The sequence below is a fragment of the Hyaena hyaena genome, unplaced genomic scaffold (assembly GCF_003009895.1).
Source record: "Hyaena hyaena isolate Hyena2069 unplaced genomic scaffold, ASM300989v1 scaffold_2407, whole genome shotgun sequence".
NCBI lineage: Eukaryota > Metazoa > Chordata > Mammalia > Carnivora > Hyaenidae > Hyaena > Hyaena hyaena.
In genome coordinates, this window is record NW_024083042.1 from 34,095 (window position 1) to 41,872 (window position 7,778).

Consider the following 7,778-nt stretch of genomic DNA (forward strand, 5'->3'; position numbering starts at 1 on the left):
TCAAACCATTAGGCAGAACATTTAGAGACCACTAACAATTTACTTTTTATATTCCCTAAGTACTAAAGGCACAGGTACCTAAAATGATCTCAAGTTGTCTTCTGAGGTAAGTTAACCCTGGTTGTAGCCAATTTTTTTCTCCATTGGTGCTTCTGCTTAGCTCAAGTAAGCTATTTCTGTGTTTGCTTCCAGATGGTATTGTTCTTGACTTTTGGGGAAAAAAAATACTTTTTGTAGTTTCTTCATTTTAGGTCACTGATTTCCCTCATCTTTATTAGAGTAGAAAATTTAGTAGCTACATTCTGTCAGCCACACTTGACAAATTCAAGCCCCCTGCATCTTGAGGAAAGTCCTGGGTCTACCTCTAAGAGTCAACTAACAACCCAGTGCCATGAAGAGGAAGGGTAATCTTCTGTTCAATCACACCACGAGATCATAGGGTTACATTCACAGGGATCAGTAACACAGAATACCAGCTCTCTGACCTTTATTTCCAACTCCTATCCAAAGCCCAGCAGAGAATTTCTAGCCAAGATGGGCAGAAAGTCAGACCTCTGATGTAAACCTCCTGCTTCCAACACATAGCAACAATACGGAAATCAGACAAAGATAACCCTCCAAAGATACAGGCAGATTAAAATGCAGCTAAATTGTGCTTATAAAAAAAAATACTGAAAGCAAAGGTATACCAAAGTTGCATTGGGCAAACAGCTGCTTTGGAAAAATATGGGAGATAAAGTAGTATTTATGGAAAACTATTAACAGAGATAAGCAGGAATCCTTTCTAATAAAAATGACTTATTCCATCAATAAATTCTAACAAGTATGAACTTATTTGCTACAAGTAAAATTAGAATCTTGACATAAATAGAATAAAAACTGACAGAATACGAAAGAGATATTAGCCAATCCACAACATCAGAGTAGGATATTTTAACAGTCCTCTATCAAACTGAGAAACAGCCCCAACTATGCAAATCTAAATAAGAAATTGTATTTGTAGTGCAATACAGCCAGTAAACATAGTACTCTTTTTTTTCCCAGTTCTTATGGAAACCTTATAAAAATGGATCCCATATTAGGCCACAAAACAAATGTCAAATAATCTATATAACAAAGACTCTAATTGATAATGTAATTTAGATAAAAATAACAATTAAAAGAAAATTTATAAATATCTTTGAAAACCCAAAATGCACTCCTAAATAACTCCCTTTTTAAAGACAAAATTCAAAGGGAAGAAAATGACAGTAAGCCATCCACTCAAAACTACAGAGAAAGAAAGTACTATCTTCTTTCTAAGGACAAGGCTGTCATGAGGTAGACTTTAAGTAAGCAATTAAATATCATAAGAATCCATACATTCTAAGAGACTAAAAATGACAACATATGACCTCCTACACAATGCCCGATGTCCTATCAGACATTAACATCCACTTTGTCATGTTCAATTAACCATTTTTTTGTGTTATATTTTTACAAACTAAAAAACGTTTATAAGTTAAAAGTTTATACTTAATGAGTCAGATCAGGAACATAGGAGTCAGATGGCACGGGTCTGAATTTCTGCATTTCTAGTTATATGACCACAGGCAAGTTATTTAGCATCTTAAGCCTCAGAATTTTCACCTACAAAGATTCAAACACGAATAATCTCTACCATGTAAACTCTTCATGATGTTAAATGATTTGAAACACATGAACCACAGTTCATAGTAAAAGTTCATTAATTGTGAACTAGTGTTTTTATATACACATTACTCATTTGGCTATTTATTCTATCACTTGTCCATGACTATATGCCTTGTGGAGAGAGAAATAACACTCTAGCTTTGATCATTGAAGGACATATACCAGTCCCAATTACAGAGTTGCTGCTAAATAAATTTGTTATATTAATGAATGATATTTAGTTAAACCATAAGCTACTTTGGTCCTCAATATTAAAATTCTCTAATTAGCAAAATAAAGCAATAAATATGAAGATATTGTTAGTGATTTGTAATCATATTTAAGTCTCACTATTTAATGATCCCTTGACACTTGAAGGAGAGCCAATTCAATTTTGTTCCATCAAATTGGACATTTTCACGTATTAAGAACTAAAGCTGTTTAATAGTAAGATATTATTATTGAGTAAAGTTGGTTTTGGAGCCTGGTTTAGTTTTTTAATTGTAAACATATAATGGTGATGGAAAATATCCCCTCACAAATAAGACACACAAAGACAAGGGAATAATTGTAGAGAGCACAGACTATGCAAAACATGTTGTTAGATGAGAAAAAAATGCATTCATATAAAGCCAGGACAGGACCCTTTGTATTCCAACACAAAAAAATTAAAATTCTATAGCTTCCAGAATCAAATGTTTCTATAAAATTTGATTAAAATGCTAATTTCGTCTTGACTGCAAGATATTTATTTTCTATGAATCATTAATTATATCTGGTAATGTTCTGTAGGGTTTTGTTTTGGTTTCTTTTTTTTCAGTAATACCTGTGTAGTTTAACTTTTACTAAACCTTACGGTATCTTGATGTTGAATGTGCTTGACAGAGTCCCATAAAGGCCACAATAGACACTTGAGAAGTAAATGACTGTTATGCTGGTACAAACACCTATAACATTCTCCTCATAAAGCTAATGTTGAGGCAGAATGAGCATCTTTTCTTCTTTAACTGGGTGGGTCTTTAGACAATGGAACACGTTAGTCAGGAATGAATTTGACTGGAGATTGTCAAGAAAAGAAAGAGAGAGAGAAGGAAGGGAAGGAGGGAGGGAGAGAAAAACGGAAAACAGGCTATTTCAGTGTAAGAGCAATATTGCCCCGACCCAATAGGAGTTGGGACAAGAAATTTAATGACATGGTGATGGTCTTTCTAGGCCATGGATTTAACTTTTCAAATTGTTGAGGCTTTAACTGAAAATAAAAATCATGCAAACATACATATATACATACACACAAACACAAAGTGGACATGAAATGAAATACTTTAAATATAGCATTCATTTCCATGACAGCACATCCCACGAATGGAGATTCATTTTAGCTCACCATAAAATACAAACAGTATCCGGGAATTTCAAATGTATCAACTTCAATCCTACCAAATCTTCTTTCTATCTACCTGAATCCTAAGTTTTTAGGTACAATGATGTCAATGTCAATTCTTAGTATTTAAAAATTTTTTTTAATGTTTATTTATTTTGAGAGAGAGAGAGAGAGAGAGACAAAGAGCAAATGGGGGAGGGGCAGAGAGAGAGGAAGACACAGAAGCCGAAGCAGGCTCCAGGCTCTGAGCTGTCAGCACAGAGCCCAATGCGGCGCTTGAACCCCCAAACCGTGTGATCATGACCTGAGCCAAAACCAGACACTTAATCAAATGAGCCACCCGTGCACACCTCTTGGTCAGTATTTTTAACTTAATTCTCAACAACCACCTTCTAGAGATCTACTTTCTCCCTTATAGATAACATTTATTGCTTTTGTTTTCTACTACTTGAGAGTAAAGTAACTCAATAGTTCTTGTTGCAGCACAAGACCTACCCAATGTTCTATGGAAACATCTTTGAAAGAAGTGATTTAACTAGTGAACATTCTGGAGAGGGACAGGAAACATCTTAGCTTAGGAACGCTACATGATGATTGGATTTTTAACTGTCCTTAACAATATGACACCTCTCAGAAATGCACTTCTTTCATTTATACAATTGCCTCAAGATTTTAATGGTGTGTGAATGTGTGGAAGGGAGAGATTGAAATGTACCTCTTTTCAGGAAAATTTTCAAAGACATAAATGCCTCTTTTCTGAAATATCACTGCATCCAGATGCCTCTATTCACCCTATCTTTAGCAAAGCTTTCTGTCTCCCAAATGAAAAACATCTGCACCTGCTACATACAAGGAGCATCAGTCACTCTGTGCCCCTAAGTGACCCAGCCTGACTTAATTATCTATTGCCCTTCCAAGATCATGTTTTTGGTTCTTTATAACTCCTTTCTCATGCAAACTAAACACTGTACTATAAGATACTAAAATAGGTGCGATATTATTAAAGTAAATCCCTTATAAACAAAAGGGAGAATAGGACCATTAACATATATGAAAACCCGGGAAGAGAAGCTGTGGAGATCTGGAGGGTAGAGGTGGGGCTACCTGGACTCTCCTTCACCCACACTGTTTGTTAACTGAATGGTGTATCTACTCTAAGATCAAGTCTAATCTTAAATCGATATAAGCCTATATTCTTGTAAAAAGAAAAAGGAAAAACAATTTTATATAATTCCAACGTATGATTGTAGAAATGACCATTTAGATAACTAAATGCCTGTTAACAGAAAAGAAATGGAGAAAATTCGTGGAAATAGGAAAAGAGGCATTCACTGCTTAGACAATCCTGTGCCTCTGGAGATTTCCAACCTTTTGTTTCTAACAAAACTCAGTGAGACTTTGCTACTGAGAACCTAAATTCTTCTGAACAAATACATCTCTTGTTTCTTTTCTGGGGACATCTTTCTCTGCTAACTCATGAAATTCCTTTAAAAATTCCTGATGTACACTAATAAGTTTAGTAAGGCTGTAAGATATCAGGTAAAGACAAAAATCTACTGTATTTACATATACAGGCAATGAAAACTCAGATATAGATAAGCTGAATCTGAAATTATATAAAAGGGCAAAAAAACTAGAATACCTAAAACAATTCTGAAAAATAAGAACAGAGTTGTAGGAATCCCACTCTCCAGTATTAAGGCTTGTTAGAAAGGTATAATAATAAAGGAAACATGGTGTTGGCCAAATATGACCATTTGATTGTGACAAAAGTGCAAAGTAATTCAATGGATAAATAACAGGTTTTTTTCCAACAAATATGAGAACAACTGGTTATCCATAAGAAAAAACTGAATCGAGAGCTAAACTTCATACCTTATACATGGATTAACTTAAAACTGCACCTATATTTAAATGTAAAAACTATGACACTTCTAGAAGAAAACAGGAAAAATTGTCTTGACCTGTAAACAGACAGTTCTCAGAAGGGACACCAAAAGCCCAGCCCATAAAAATGGGCATTGATAAAGAAGACTTTATCAAAATTGAAAACTATTGCGGTGCCAAAGACACTGTTAGGAAAATAAAGAGACAAGCTGCAGACTGGGATACAATATTTACAAACCACATACCTAACAAACGACTTGCATCCAGAATATAAATAATTTTCCAAGTCCAACAATAAGAAAACAACCCAATTTAAAAATGAGCCAAGGTCCAAGGAAGATGTAAAGCTGGCAGTTAAGCACATGGGAAGAGGAGTAACACCACTGGCCATAGGAAAATGTGAACTACAATCACAATGAGATACCACTACACATTTATTAGGATGATTAAAACAAAAGATACTGATAATGCCAAGTGCTAGTAAGGACTCATGACATCTGCAACTCTCATATGCTGTTCATACATATCAGCATACCCACTCTGGAAAAGAGTTCGGCAGTTAAACATACACTTAGCATATAACATAGCAATCTTACTCCTGGGTATTTACCTAAAAGAAAAAAGAAAAAGAAAACTATGTTTACCTAAAAACAGGTACATGATTGTTCACAGTAGTTTTATATGTCAGCAAAAACTGGAAACTCAAATGTCCTTCAACAAGAGAATGGATATAAAATGTGGTACATCTATAGAATGGAATACTATTCACAAGAAAAAGGAATGGACTATTGATACCTACAACAAAATGGATAATAATAAAATGAATCAAATAAGCTCGTGGTTGCCACAAGTCTTGGTTGGGGCACCAGGGAGGGTGTGATAAGACACAGATGGTGTTGGGGGCATTTTTATGGGTTGATGGAACTGTTCTGTGTGTTCGTTACAGTAGTGACTATGCAAATCTCTAAGGGTGTTAAAAATCACAACGGTATACCAAAAAGGTCAGTTTTACTGTAGGATAAATTTAAAAATAAACATAAAACTCTACATTTGGGGGGTGCCTGGTGGTTCAGTTAAGCTTCTGACTCTTGATGTCAGCTCAGGTCCCGATCTCACAGTCTGTGAGTTCGAGCCTCAACTGAGCTCCATGTTGACAGGTCAGAGTCTGCTTCGGATTCCTTCTCTCTTTCTCTCTCTCTCAAAATAAATACATTTTAAAAAACCCCTCTACATTTGGCATTGCAATTTCAGAACTGTTTCAGCCATCCCTGAAATTTATAATGTGCTACTATTATTTAAAATCTGAGTTTTAAATCTACAATTAAAGATGGAGGCAACAGCTCCAACCCACAAAAGGGTCCTTTGCAGTTGGCAGCTGCCACAACTGCAACTGCTATGCAAAACATTGCCTTGTGGGTATTGCTTCAGTCTCTTCTTGGGCCATCCTTGGGCCCAAGTGCCATATTGGCTACTCCAGAGAAAACAGAAGAGAGGACTGTTACTACCACCATTATCATGAAGACCAGAAGAAGAGAAAAGATGCTATTTTACAGACCGTGGTAATATTGTTTAGGGCAAGAGCTAGGGAGAGGGTTGCCATGGTTGTAAAGCAGTATGATGAAACAAAAGAAAGAAACAGGAAGTTCCCTTGCTCACAAGTCTTCATAAAAGCTTATGTACCCATAATCCCAGCTCAGTTTTTCTAGATGTTTCTAATAGCTCAACATCACCATTATCTTTCACCTGATTTTTGCCTCTTATATCTTATATCCCGTTCATTTGTATATATTCTACTTCTATGGAAAAGAGACAAGTGATAAGCCCATATAAGAGATTTATATCAAAATAATGCCTATGGCTAAGTCCTAGGCTTCCTATGGGCTCAACTCTCCCTCCAAAAGCTTCCATACATATATGGTCCTGCACAATAATTTCTCGATTTATCCTAATGGTTTTTGTTTTGTGTTTCAGTTTAGAAATTCCTGAGGTATCTACAGATTCAAATCAGAGTAAATCATTTCTGGGATGGTGTTACTGCTAAATGCATTGTATTAAATTCAATATATCAAATGCTCAATTAATCAGAAAATTCACTCAACTACAAGTCAGGACCACTGGATACCAAAAAAAAAAAAAAAACTTTTGCAAATGAGAAAAGTCCATTAATGCTAAATTATAAAGAATATGCAATGATGTCATTTCTTGGTCAGCCACATAATTGAAAATAAATTTAATGGGTATTTATGAACCACAAAAAACGAAGGTTGAAGGTTGCAATTCTTAAGAATACTTTGTTTCATTCCTCAAAGGACATTTTGCAATCTCCTAGAAAAAAGCTTCAAATACCTAAGACTCCCAACGAACTACTATTTATCACCCCAATTTCTTTGAAGGGTCTATATACCAAATGCTATTTATAGTTTATCTTCCCAAATTCAATGTTTTATTCTTTATACAGTAACTATGACCTTTAAAAAATGATTTATTTTTCTGGATTTTGTGTGTAGAAAAATTATTAAATAACTGTTGAATGAATTAATGAAGGAAAGAATGCAAAATCAAACTACCATGAACAAAAACAGTATAAGAATTCTACCCAGTTCTGTCAGTGAAGGTGCCCATCACAAGTGGCATTTCACAGCACCAAGGGTACATACACAGACACCACCTTCTTTGGTACCTTTCCTCTGGAATAAAAAGATGAAGCTATGGTCTCTGGGCCCTCTCATCACAAACCCATTATCTTGCACTGTACCCCTTTTCTCTGCCTAAAGCATTCCTTCCAGAAACCAACACTAAGTTAAAGATGCTTCAAATCAGATGTGTGCGGCACACAGAA